At 40.3% G+C, this 13,486-nt stretch overlaps 1 protein-coding gene across 2 annotated transcripts in view; it reads left to right on the top strand.

The window, feature by feature from the left end:
• LOC136848598 (ubiquitin-conjugating enzyme E2 J2-like) overlaps window positions 1–13,486 on the top strand; it is a 95,519-nt gene that overhangs the window by 39,403 nt on the left and 42,630 nt on the right. The gene's annotated exons all lie outside the window — the stretch shown is intronic.

Genomic DNA, 13,486 nt, shown 5'->3' with positions numbered 1-13,486 from the left:
ACTGGCCCCAGTAGCCTGCCTACCCAGTCTACTGGTAGCAGGCCCGGTCTCTTGCTAACAGTACCATGGTACCTCTTCTTCTATACCCAAGCCCACAGGTGCAACTGCTAAGTGGGATTCTTCAGACCCCTGGTGTACCAGAACCGGCCCCAGTAGGCCTCCTACCCGGGCCTTCAGTACCAGCCCTGGTCTCTCACTAATGGTACCGAGCGCATGGGTGCAACTGCTACCCGGGGTTCTTCTTCCATTGCTGACCACATGGGTGCTACCACTACCTGAGGTGCTGCAGACCCCAGGTGTACCAATGCTAGCTTCAGTGGTCCTTCTACCCAGGCCACCAGTACTGGCCCTGTGCTGGCACTGGCCCTGTGCCGGTAGTGGCCTTGGTAGCCCATCTGGTGGGGTTGGCAAGGTTTCTTGGGCTGTGGACCTGGTCCCAGCTGCCAATGCAAGCCAGTGGGAAAGGTGAGCAGAGAACATACAGGTGCTCCCTCACCCCTCTCCCACTCTTCAAGAGAATAGACCAGGGGTCCTGGTACAGTGTCCTGGTGACCAGCTCTGTCGTTCGAGCAGGGCAAGATGGGTCCCCCAAGGCTTCTAAGTAGGTTGAAGCACGCCTAAGGGACAACCCTTGCTCACATTTCTGTTAGCGAGACTGCTCTCCCTGACCGAGGCATGAATGTGGTTGCACCAGACTGCATTTACCTTGTATTATCTTCAGAACTTACACATAAGTCTTTGGACGCGCCTTTCCTTGGATCTTATGGTTGCTGCCCAACAAGTTGTGTGGTTCATCCAGCTCCCTTAGGGGCACTTGCATCTCATCTAACGTGTCGGTATGAGGGAGAGAATGTGTGTTTACGTGACGAGGGCATCCTGTCTTCCATCTTGTGTAGATGGTTTGGATGCATGTCTCCCTCTTTCTAGACAAGGGGAGAGAAGGATAGACAATAAAACATACCTGTTGGTCTTATTAGCAATTTTATTGTGTCCGAGACTTGGGTTCTTCAAGTCATTTTTCAAAGTAATGATGCAACTCATTACTTGAAGCCCAGAAGTCTAGCAGTTGCAACATATGTCCAACCAGCTAGAGGTGCAGGATTCCCTCCTCAGCTCTTCCAGACCAGGAAGGTATTTCCAGGTGGGCAGAACAAACCCAGTTGGCTCAGAGATTTACTCAGACACCACCCTCCAATGGGTAAGTCTCCTATGTAAAGACTGCAGGTTTGTATTTGTTTAGGAACAAATAGCAAATTTTTGAAGTAATTTATATTTTTCCTAACATACAAACCTGAAGGTCTTTACATTTATGGCCCACCTCAGCCACCTTACATTCTGATACCTGGGCCGAAAGGCAAAGTGGAGTGCAGACCAACGAGTCTGTAGGGTTTCCCCCATACCGTTGGTAGTTAACGACCTTGTCTGAAAGTTAAACTGCCATTCCAGCTCACATCTGCAAGCTAAATCCTATGTGAAGACCTTCAGGTTTGTATGTTAGGAAAAATACGAATTACTTTAAACATTTGCTGTACAGTATTGTGTTGATTTTTCAGTTTGCTCCAATTAGGAACAATGTGTTAGCAGATCAGCTAAGCAAAAGGAATATCACAGTTATGACAGAATGGCATCTGAATGATCAAGTATATCAGTTTCTGTAGAAACTTGAAAGAACTCCTGTGGTAGAGCTCTTGATGATGACTCACAACAGATTACCAGTCTACTGCTTCCCCTTCCAAGATCCTTAGACTGGCGCAATAGACGTTTTTCTGCAGGATGAGTTGGTTATGGACGCTTACGTCTTTCTTGTTGTGCGAGTGTTAGATTGTTCTCTGAACAAGCTGAGAGAATTCTGGAATTCTAAGATGTTTCCAGTAGTTTCTCGGTGACTGTAGAGAAATTGATTTCATGATCTATTTCCCTAAGCAGAATATCCACATGGAACTCTTCCTTTCAGGAAAGATCTTCTAAAACAACTGCATGTCATGAAGTTTTAAAAATTGCCAACACCCTAGATTACTGCATTGTCAGTATCAACCGTCTCTAGTAAACCTGAGGCTTTTGGTGTGTTTCAAGAGTCGATTCACAAGTTTACTAGAGACTCACTTCAAATAACTTCATAGGCAGTGGTCAGTTTATCAGTCCTGCTCAAGGTATTTCCTGCATTCACACCTGTATAGACAACTTAAGTTCATTAGTTTCTAAGTTACTCTAAAACCTGTTCCCCCTTAATGAGAGACTGCTGTGACGTAGTCGCATGGCTCCAGCATAGAATATTCTTTCTCATGCTGTAGATTTGTGACGGGCAAGGGGGTTTCTCGAGGGGAAATCATTCCCCTGTTTGACTCTAAATGTCTCTCTCTGTCCTCTTTTTCTTCTACTCCTTTTTTACTTCTTTCTCCAGCTTATTTTTCAATTCTCTTCCATCTTCCTATCCACCTGCTATGACTACCGCTTCTATATATGTATATGTATGTGTATGTATGTATATGTGTATATGTATATGCATATGTATATATGTGTATGTATATATGTATATTTTCCAACTCTTTGGCTTACATAGTGTGGATATTTCCACCTTCATTAAATTTCCTGTCTGTGTGAAAGGAAAGGGCATCATACCTTGGATTGGGGTTCATGTTCGAAGCTAAATGTGGGAACTCTGATTGGGAGCGTCACCCAATCCGATGATGTTTGGACCAGAAGGGTGTTAGTATGATGTCATATTGACACCCTGAAGGCGGAACTATCACTGAGATCAGCCTGTGGATTCCAGGGGTAGGCTGTTATTAGGGGTAGGACTCCCGGCATATTTTCCGGTATGCCCACCAACATAGTCAGAGTGGGGATGATTGTATTCTAGTAATAGTCTCGGTCCCAACAAGCGGGTTAGGCTTACACTTGTGCCTCTCTGGTATGTTCGTGCTATCCCTTTTTGGGTAGGGTAAGGGGTGGACATCTGGGAGTCAGTTCCTATTGGTGTTGTTAGCTGAGAAAAGGGCCCCATGAAAAGTCAATGGTGCCTCTTCAGTGTTCACCAACAGTTTTTTTTTTTTTTTTTTTTTTTTTTTTTTTTTTTTCATGGAAGGGCCCCATGTTGAAATTAGTACCCTGGGCCAAATGACAATCAGACACGGTTGACGACCCAATGCCAGGCAAGAAGGAATACAGCCAGGAATCCCAACAAAAGCATCTGGTTCCAGTATTGTCACACTGGAACCATTTGCAATAAAGAAAAGCAAGAAGTATGAAATAGTTCCTGGGGTCTTTGTACCCAACTCATATGAAAAATATTTAAATTTGAAGCTCAATGGTGACAATATTGATATTTTTGAGGTAAACAGGAAATTGTAAAATGTGGCAGACAACCGAAAATATCCTCAGAACAGTAATATGCTCCTGGTAGAGAGTATCTCCCCAGAGGAAAGCATGAAGTTGATGAGTTTGTCGGCCCTTGCTGGAGTTACGGTGGAGTGCACTCCCCACTCCAGCTTGAACTGCAGCAAGGGTTTGATTTATGCCCCTCAGCTAATGGGTTTCTCTGAGGAGAAACTTTCAAATGAATTGAAAGATCAGGGTGTAATTAAGGTGAACAGGATCACAAAGAAGGTGGATAGAGATCGGATACCTCAACCTACCTTGATATTGACCTTCAATACGTTAAGACTCCCAGAGTATGTCTCTGCAGCCTGGCTTAGATACAAAATAAAACAGTACATCCCGAGGCCCAGAAGGTGTTTCCACTGCCAACGCGTTTGGACACACCCTTCAGACTTGCCGGTTGAAAATACAAGAAAATCCTGCGGTTTGTGTCAACTGTGGAGATGATGAGCATGGTATGTGCACAAGGGAACCTAAATGTGTTCACTGTGGTGAGGGACATGCATCATCATCTCAACAGTGTGATATATATTTATTTGAAAAAGAAATTCAGGCATTAAGAGTGATGGAAAGGATAACTTTTAAGGAAGCAAGAGAGAGAGCAAAAGCTAAGATTGTAAGACCTGGTCTAAGTTTTGCCTCAGTAGTAGCAAAACTTAGAAACCAACAGAAAGAGACAAATAAAGTAACCAAAATAAGAAGCACAAAGGTAGAGTCAAAAAAAGAATCGCTGAAAAGACGCCTAACAGATTCATCAGAATCTATTGATGATGGTAATGCGAAGACAAGGTTCAGTAGAACCAACAAGGAAGATGTCAACTTAGAGCTAAGAAAATTGAAGTGTCAGTTGAGACACACCCTCCATCATCTGCCTCTTTGGAGGCGGGGCCAGCGCCCGGTGGCTGTGCCAGCTTCTGTTGGTGCCAGCTTCTGTTGGTGCCAACTCCTCTTTGGAGGACAAACCAGCAGATGCTGGTCCCCCAGCGCCAGTCCTTGCTGGTGCTTCTGCTTCTTTAAAGGCAGAGCAGGCTACTGCCAGCAATAGCAAGACAGATGAGGAAATCTCTTTAGAGAACACCTCTGCTCTCTCCGTCTTGATTGAGACGGAGAGAAAAGAAACTAAAAAACCCCTCAGTGTCAAAGACACTGAAGGAAAGGATGTTGGCTATATCAAGTTGGTTATTCCCCCCAAGAAGCCAACAAAACTGCCCATTAAATTGCCCTCCCCAAGTAGAGAAAAGAACCCTCCCAACCTTGTAAAAAGGAACCATACTGATGGTCCCAGACAGAAATCAATTCACTTCCATAATTCAGTGGAACTGTCAGGGACTCCGAGCAAAGTATGAGGAAGTGAAGCTTTTGCTCTATGAGCATTCTCCTGTTGGGGTATGTTTGCAAGAGACCATGCTAGGTGAATATACCCCTTGTCCTAGGGAATATGTTCACTTCAGAACTGAATTTGATTTGGAAGTGGGAAATCACGGTGGATCCCTCATCTACATCCGTCGAGATACTCCACACTACAAAGTAAAACTAAACACTCCACTTCAAGCTGTGGCTGTACGGATTAATTTAAGAAGGCAATATACTATATGTTCCCATTACATTCCACCCAATAGTCATGTCTCCCGAGAGGACTTAATATCCTTAATGTGGCAGCTACCAGAGCTATTTCTTCTTCTTGGTGACTTCAGCAGCAGACATCCATTGTGGGGAGATGTAACATCAAATCAGAAAGAGAATATGATGGCATCTATCGTAGAAAATGAAGATATAGGCCTTCTTAATACTGGAGAACCTACTCATTATCACATTCAAACTGGTACTGTCTCCTGCATTGACCTTTCAATTTGTAGCTCTAATTGCAGTGGTGATTTTAGTTGGAGAACAAGTGATGACTGGCATACCAGTGACCATTCTCCAATTATAATCAGCACCAATGATGGTCCACCTATCCCAAGATCACCACGATGGTGCTTAGAGAAAGCAAATTGGAAAAAATTCAAAGATTTGAGCGAGTTGGAAGGGGATGCCAAAGATTTCCCAAGTGTAGATGATGCCATCGATCTACTCAATGGAACTTTCTATACTGCAGGCTTACATTCAGTTCCTCGAAGTAAAGGACTTTTCAGGAGACGGCCAGTTCCATGGTGGTCAGAAGAATTAAGGCTGCTGCATCGAGCTACAAGGTCATCACTGACCAGGTGCCGTAGACATCGCACTGTGGATAATGTCATCACTTATAAACAGTGTAGGGCACGATTTCGAAAAGCTATGAAAGCTGCCAGAAGACAATCATGGGCAGGATATGTATCCTCTATTAACAGCAGAACACCAGTCAGCAGCATTTGGAAGAAAATAAGAAAAATTCAGGGTAAATTTACACCCAATCCTCCTCCAGTCCTTAAAGTAAATAATAATCATGCCACTGATGCCACAGAAGTTAGTAATATATTTTATGAACACTTTGCTCGAGTCTCTGAAAAATCAGATAGTTCCCCAGGACATCATTTCAGAATGATGGAAGAACAACAGGTACTTGATTTTTCATCAAACAAAAGTGAATCTTACAATATGCCTTTTTCTGAAAGGGAATTTGACTGCTTTAGCCAGGAGCAAGAACACTGCCCCTGGCCCAGATGAGATTCCTTATGAAATGTTTAAACACATTTCAAGGAACACAAAACTTTTATAATCAGCATTATCAATAGAATATGGGATGAAAGCAGCTACCCTAGCATATGGGAATTGGCAACCATGTTACCATTTCTTAAGCCTGGAAAAGATCCTCTCTATGCAGCAAGTTACCACCCCATTGCGTTAACTTGCTGTTTGTGTAAATTAATGGAAAAATTGGTAAATGTAAGGCTGATGTGGTATTTAGAGCACAACAATATCTTAACACCTTCTCAGTGTGGCTTTCAAAAATGCACTCCACACTGGATATCTTACTGCAACTTGAAACCTCTGTCTGTGAAGCATTTGCCTCCAAACAACACCACTTGACAGTGTTTTTGATATAGAAAAGGCATATGACACTGCTTGGAGACATGGAATTCTCAAGACAATGCATAATAGTGGTCTACGAGGAAAATTACCTTTATTTGTCAGATCATTTTTACATCGTAGGTATTTTAAAGTTAAAGTTGGCAGTACTTTATCAGAGAAAAGGTGCCAAGAAGGTGTTCCCCAGGGCAGTGTTCTCAGTGTAACACTTTTTGCTCTGGCCATAAACAGTGTTACATCTGTTATTCCAAAAGAGGTCTTAAAGACGTTATTTGTGGATGACCTGTCAATATCTTTTGCTGCCACCCGGATGACTGTAGCTGAAAGAAAGTTACAATTAACGATAAATAAAATAACAAGTTGGGCTGAGAAACAGGGTTTTCAAATCTCTGTAAGCAAGACTACTGCTGTCAACTTCTGCCGGATTAGGGAGTACATCCTGATCCAGACCTCTATTTGTATGGCCATAGAATCCCATGTGTAGAACAAATGCGTTTCTTAGGCCTAATTTTTGACAGCAGAATGACTTGGGTCCCCCATATCAAACATATCAAAGCAAAGTGCCTAGAAGCTCTACACATCTTGTAGGTGCTGTCTCATACCAGTTGGGGAGCTAGTAGAAATCTTATACTAAAGCTTCATAAAACCTTAATTTTATCAAAGCTGTCATACAGTTGTGAAGTATATTCTTCAGCCTCTCCATCTAACTTAAAAATTTTAGATTCTGTTCATCATTCAGGTATTCGTATAGCCACAGGAGCTTTTCGTTCATCACCAATATCTAGTTTGCTAGTTGATGCAGGAGAAATACCCCTTGAACTCTATCGTCAGTCATCATTACTTCGATACTGGTTTAGAGTGCAAAGACTTCCCAAATCTCTGGCATTTGCTGTGGCAAACAGAAATATTTTTAACAGTTTTTATGAAAATCATCCAAGGTATCCTACTCCTTTTAGCTATAAAATTAAAAAGATTTTAGAAGATACAAATATTGGAAAAATCCCCATACTTCCTTTTGTGTATCCCATTACTCCTGTCTGGAAGTTACCTGCTGTGAAATTCTGCAGGTACTTCAGTGGAGCAAAGAGGGATAAATCTGATGAGGAAATGAGGCAATATTTTTAGAGCATGCTTCAGAGCATATGGATACAAGATTTATATTTACCGATGGTTGCAAATCCAATGCTGGCGTTGGTTATGGAGTTTTTAGTGAATCTTTTAACTGAAGAGGTGCGCTTCCTTCAGTTGCTTCAAACTTTACAGCTGAGCTGTATGGCATCTTAGTAGCACTGGAGCATATTGCAACACTCCCAGTGTCTAGCTACACAATATTTTGTGACTCTAAAAGTGCCTTAGAGTCCCTGGAAGTCTTCAATACTGATCATCCCTTAGTGTTGAAGATCTTGCAGTGGATCTTCTTGCACCATTGTAGAGGAAGCGTTGTTTCTTTTTGTTGGGTTCCTGCCCATGTGAACATATCAGGAAATGAAAAGGCAGACCAGCTAGCCAAATTAGCAGCACAAATTCTGATACCCAGAAAATGTCCTGTTCCATATCGTGATGCATTCCATATTATATGGAAATCCATCCAGCAATTATGGGCACTTCAGTGGGACAGAGTAGGCCCCAATAAAATGAAAGAAATCACTAGTCAGACACACCCTTGGAAATATGACCTGATGCCAAGGAAGTGGGAGGTTGTATTGTGTAGATTACATATTGGCCATACATGTTTAACTCACGGCTTTGTGTGAATGGGGAGAATGAGCCCTTCTGTGACGATTGCTTGGTTCCACTGACTGTTAGGCATTTGCTGGTTGAGTGTCCCAGTCTGGTGGAACTTAGGAATCTTTTTTTATCAAATAGCAGTGAAGCAGGTGGTAATTATAACATGGCAAAACTGTTGGGAGAAAGTATATGTATTAATAATGTTTATCTCTTTTATCAAAGAAGCTGGTCTTCTCAAATATATTTGACAGCTGTACTGTGTTAGTATATATATATATATTTTTTTTCTTAAGTTATACTGTTTATCGGATCAAATTTATTAATAGTTCTTTTTAGCAGAATTTTATATATTTATTTATTTTAGTTAGTTTTCTTTTTTGTTTTTTCTTTTTAATAAAATTTATATGTAGTTCTGTTTAGCAGAATTTTAATTTTAATTTTTATAACACACTATAAAAGTGAAAATATCACATTTAGTATTCGGCGTCGGTGACCCTGGTAGTTGTGACGCCAGATAACCCACAATTAATCAATCAATCTAAAACCTGTTGATCTCAGCTATTAGAGGATACTGTATAGTTCAATGGTTTCTTGTGCTTTGTGTCACACTCGACCAGTCATTGCTTATGACCTGGATCTCAAGAGATCCTTAGGTCTTTTTAAATTGAGGTGCCTGAAATGCCATACATGTTTTTGGGGCCTGGATTAGGTTATAATTTTCTGTGAGCCATTTGAGTTTAGAAACAGCTTCAACTATGTCAACATGGTCTTGGTAGCCTTGGTACCTGTGGAAAATAAATGAATTCCAATAATGTTTTGCCGAATATTACCTTTTGCAATGAAGACATTAATCTTATGTTCTTGCCTTGTCTTTAAAGCTAAGGGTTATTTGCATGTCAAACTTGACCTCATTAAGGAGTAATGAAACAGGAACACTTCTATGCCATATACTTGTGAGGGCAATTACGTTGTACTTGGAATTCAGCAAGTAGAGGTGATATTAGTGCGATTTAAAGCAATTAGACGTGATATTAGTAACTTTGCGTGTAAGGAGATGAAGCACTTGTCAAAATGCTATTTCGGCAGATTAGAGCGTGAAAAGCATAATCCTGATATATTACTTTTGCTGAAGGTAATTTTTCTCAATTATTCTTGCTACATCATTTAATTTTGAGAGTAGGTGTTTGTAGAATGTAATTAATTCAGTGTTATGGAATTGTAATTCCAATTGTGCTGGCATTTCCACTTTTTTCCAAACCAAATAAAAGAGCAGCATTTTAGTCTCTTTCTTTAGTTTTAAAGCATTTTCTTGAGTTGTGGTGCATGGAAGTACAGTACAGTAATTGTATAGGAGTTTATATTTGTTTCAATATATATTATTTAAGTTTTGACTGTCGTTTGTTGGACTGTTGGATCCAGGCACAGGGGTCTCATTAGCACTGCTTCTACTGAGGCGGCTTCCTCCTAAAGGCTGCTCTTACCTTGCCTTATACCAGAGAACCGTACTCTCTGACAGTGATTCATCCACTTTCTGGCAGCAGTACAATCCAGAATGGATCTGAGGTCAGGTTAGAATGTTTTGGGTTTCAAGTCAGAGACCTTTACTTCACTAGTCTGACCCTGTTCTTGTCTCGCCACACTAACCCACCCTCCATATCTCAGTGTGGGAATCGGCTGTCTTTATTAATAGGTAAGACTCATCCCAAATAGTGTAAATTTTTTAAATCTTACTTCTCTATTATGACAGCTGTATTCCCTGTATCAGGCAGGAGGACTATAGAGTGAAAAAAAATTAATAGGATTATTCATTTGAACTGTCTATTGACCCATTTTGTTTGGATGAAGAGTTGGTTCAAGTGTCTCTTATTTTCCATTCAGTTTTTCTCTGCTGACGGTCTGTGTGGACGTGTTTGAGAGTCTTGTTGGTATTTTTGTTGCAGAGTTTGATTTGATTTAATATTAATTTGGCTTTGTTTGTTATGTAAGATGAGTATTCTGAAAGATAGCAAAACAGGATATGTACAGTAAGGTAAGAGTGTAACACTCATTGTTATAGCCTATGAAGGTTCCCATATGTGCATATTGTAGGAATAAGGATTTTTCTTTCAATGAGTATTGCGGTTATTGTTTTGACTTGCCAGATGATATTATGAATAATTATTTGAAGTATGAAGAGAGGTAAGAAGCTGACAATAGTATGAAAAGACAGCAAAGATATTCTTTTAAAGCTAGGATAGGAAATAATGATAGAAATAAGTGCTTTTTTGGTTTTCACAATCTGTCGGAGTAGCTCTTTCCCTCTTCCGGTGTACGTAGTAATCCTCTTTCTAGATGTTTTTCTTCACCACTTAAAGCTCCCTGTAACATGCAGGATATGAAGTTTGGGAAATTAGTGTCCTGTGTAACAAATCATAGGATTATGATTGAAAAGTTTTGGAGTTTACCGCCACTACACTTGCTTTATTGCCAACCCAAATGAATTGTTCTTTTTTTGGGTTCCCCCTTGTGGCAGAGGAAGAACCAACGCCCTCCCTCTCTTTTAGCCATAATTTAGCCAGGGCCCTGTGATACTCCCCTCGCTTATGGAGGTACAGGGAAGCAGGGTATGTTGGGGAGAGGAAGTGGTTTGAGCCCATTGTCTCCTTCCTCTGGCCAACCTGGTGTGAGTCGCCACAGCAAGAAGATAGCTGTTTTCAGACAACACCTCCCTCCTGGCATACCTAAACAATTAAGGGGGCACAAAGTCAGAATCTTTGCTTCTGATCATAAGTGGCACTTCCACCTGGATAAAGAAAGGAATCTTGCGGCAGGAAAAATGAACATTGTGGCCAATCTGCTGAGCAGGATGGATCAAGTTTTGTCATCAGAATGGATCTGCACCCACAAGTCTCCAAATATCTGTGGGATCCTTGCCACAAGGTTCTAGTATCACCTGCTGGTATATTGCTTGCAGGTTCAGGATCAGCAAGTTTGGGAAGTAGACGCATGCTGTTGGACTGGTTTTATTTGGACCTTTATGCCTCCCTCTCCCCCACCCTTTGGCTGTGATTCAAAGTGTTCTGGAAAAATTCTAGGTGACTGTGAATTCATGCACAACTTTGAAGACTCGATGGTATCCACACAGGGAGTGGTTCCTAGATCTGTCTCTGCTGATAGACTGCTTGAGACACTTCCCACTTCGGAGGGATCTTCTCATACGGCCTGGATGCATAAGTTTCAAAAACCTCCCCATGCTTCAACTTACTATGTGGAGACACTCAACTGTCTCTTGAAAGCAAAAGGTTTTTCTAGGGAGTGCAGAAGATCTGTCATTCAGAAGGCATTTGACTAATGCACTGTACCAAAGACAGTAGTCAGTCTGTAGAGCTTGGTGATGCTATTCAAAGAGGATGTCCTGCACTCGTACCTCTGTAAATAAGCTAATTAAGTTTTTTATTCATGCTACACTAAAGGTTCTAAAGGTTCATCTTTTCCATTTAGCATCTGTGTTAAGACAGTCTTGTCGGGATATTTCTTCTGACTAAGACATTAAGGAAGCCATCTGTTGCTTTCAAATCAGGATTCCCAAATCTTTGATGAAACCCCTGGGCTGGAACTCAGATGTAATGCTGAAGTATTTTAGTATGCCTCCATTTGAACCCTTAAACTCAATCTTCCTAAAGATTTGATGATAAGACTTCTTTTTTTTTTTTTTTTTTTTTTTTTTTTACTGATCTTGGCCTCCGTGAAAAGTCAAAGAACTTCAGGTCTTCTCCTGCAATGTGGGTTTTACTTCCTCCAAGGAACAGTCCTTAGCCTCTCTTCAGGGCAAATAATGAATTAAAGTCTCGGGGTCTTCCTCATTCTTTTTATGTCCCTGGTCTGCCCTCCTTAGTGCTAGATGGGGAAGAATCCTCCCTATGTCCCATCAGAATTCTGTCTCTATATTTGTAAAGGACTGGAGACCTCAGACACAATGTTAAAAAGCTCTTTCGTAGTCCTAGAAACCAGATCGATCATTGTCAAAGAATGCCATGGTCTTTTTGTTTAAGAACCAGGTCAAGGAAGCATGCACCAATGTAGACCCCTCTTTCTTGCCACTCTCAAAGGTAAGTTTCATGATGAGAGCAGTGGCAACTGCCTTCAGATTCTTCAAATTCTGTAGAGGATTAGAACTCGGATAACAATACACATTTTCTTTGAGAAAAAGCAAGTGTTAAGGAGGAACAGGATAGCCAGATGACTCTGTAACATTGCAGACATTATTATTCCCATTTTCATACAGAGGCACAGTGGAGCTTGTGGGAATTCATAACATTTCCTATTATCAGGGTTACTTAGCCATAGAATTACCTGAAATAAAATGAAACAGTTAGAAAATAGTGATTAACTAGTTTCAAAAGTATAAAAACAGCCATAATTTACAACACTTTGAAATTGAAATATGTGATGATACAGTCACCACCCTACTTATGGACATCCATGTTACAAACATTTAGAGATACAAACAGACAGAGTCACAAGTTAAAATTGTGTTTGGAGCACTCGCCTTTGTCACCCCTAAGTTCACATTTTGCTTCGCGCCTGTTCTGCTAGTAAGAATTTTGCAAAGAACAGAAGAACACAAGAAGAGCCTGTTCCTTTAACCCCCTCCCTGATTATACAGAGTATTCTCATAACTGGTGTATTCTTACAGTCACGAGAATACTTGTTCATACTCATTAGATATTCCTTCTTATTTCTGTCTTCCTGATTTAACTCATTCTTTGATGAACTTCTGTTTTCTATATTTCCTCTCCCCATAGGAAACATGTAGTATACATTTTTTTCAATAGATGATGGTGTGCATTGTTTATGTGAAGTTCCAATGTCAGATGCTGCTCCTGCAAAATTCTCTTCAAGTTCATAACTTTCAAAGTATGAAAAAAATACTAAATTTTGAATGTTGCATGAACCAAAATTTGATTTTCTTAGTTTTTACTTTTCTAACATCCAAAGTAATTCTTTATAGTACTGCATAATTTAAAAATACAGAGAAAATAGTATACGTAATCTATGACTCCCGAGTTCACTCAGGAATGTAAACATAAAATAAAATTATGCACTACATATTGAAAACCAACTTACGAACAATTCAAGATACAAACAACCGTCTGGAATGTAACTCATTCGTAAGTTGGGTATATATTGACTGTATAAGGTGAAAGTACATGATAATTAAAATAAATGGCAGTATACAAAAGGGAATATAAAAACTAAAAATTAAATAACTAAATAAAAACTTACAAAAAGCAATGACTAAAATGAAATTATAAAGTTACTTAATTTTTTGTTTTTAGGTTCCTTATGCATACTGTCGCTTATCGTTTACGTTTACCATATATCATCATGTATT

The sequence above is a fragment of the Macrobrachium rosenbergii genome, chromosome 2, assembly GCF_040412425.1.
Source record: "Macrobrachium rosenbergii isolate ZJJX-2024 chromosome 2, ASM4041242v1, whole genome shotgun sequence".
NCBI lineage: Eukaryota > Metazoa > Arthropoda > Malacostraca > Decapoda > Palaemonidae > Macrobrachium > Macrobrachium rosenbergii.
The sequence above is the reverse complement of the archived record's forward strand: the minus strand, read 5'-3'. Positions and strand labels throughout refer to the sequence as shown.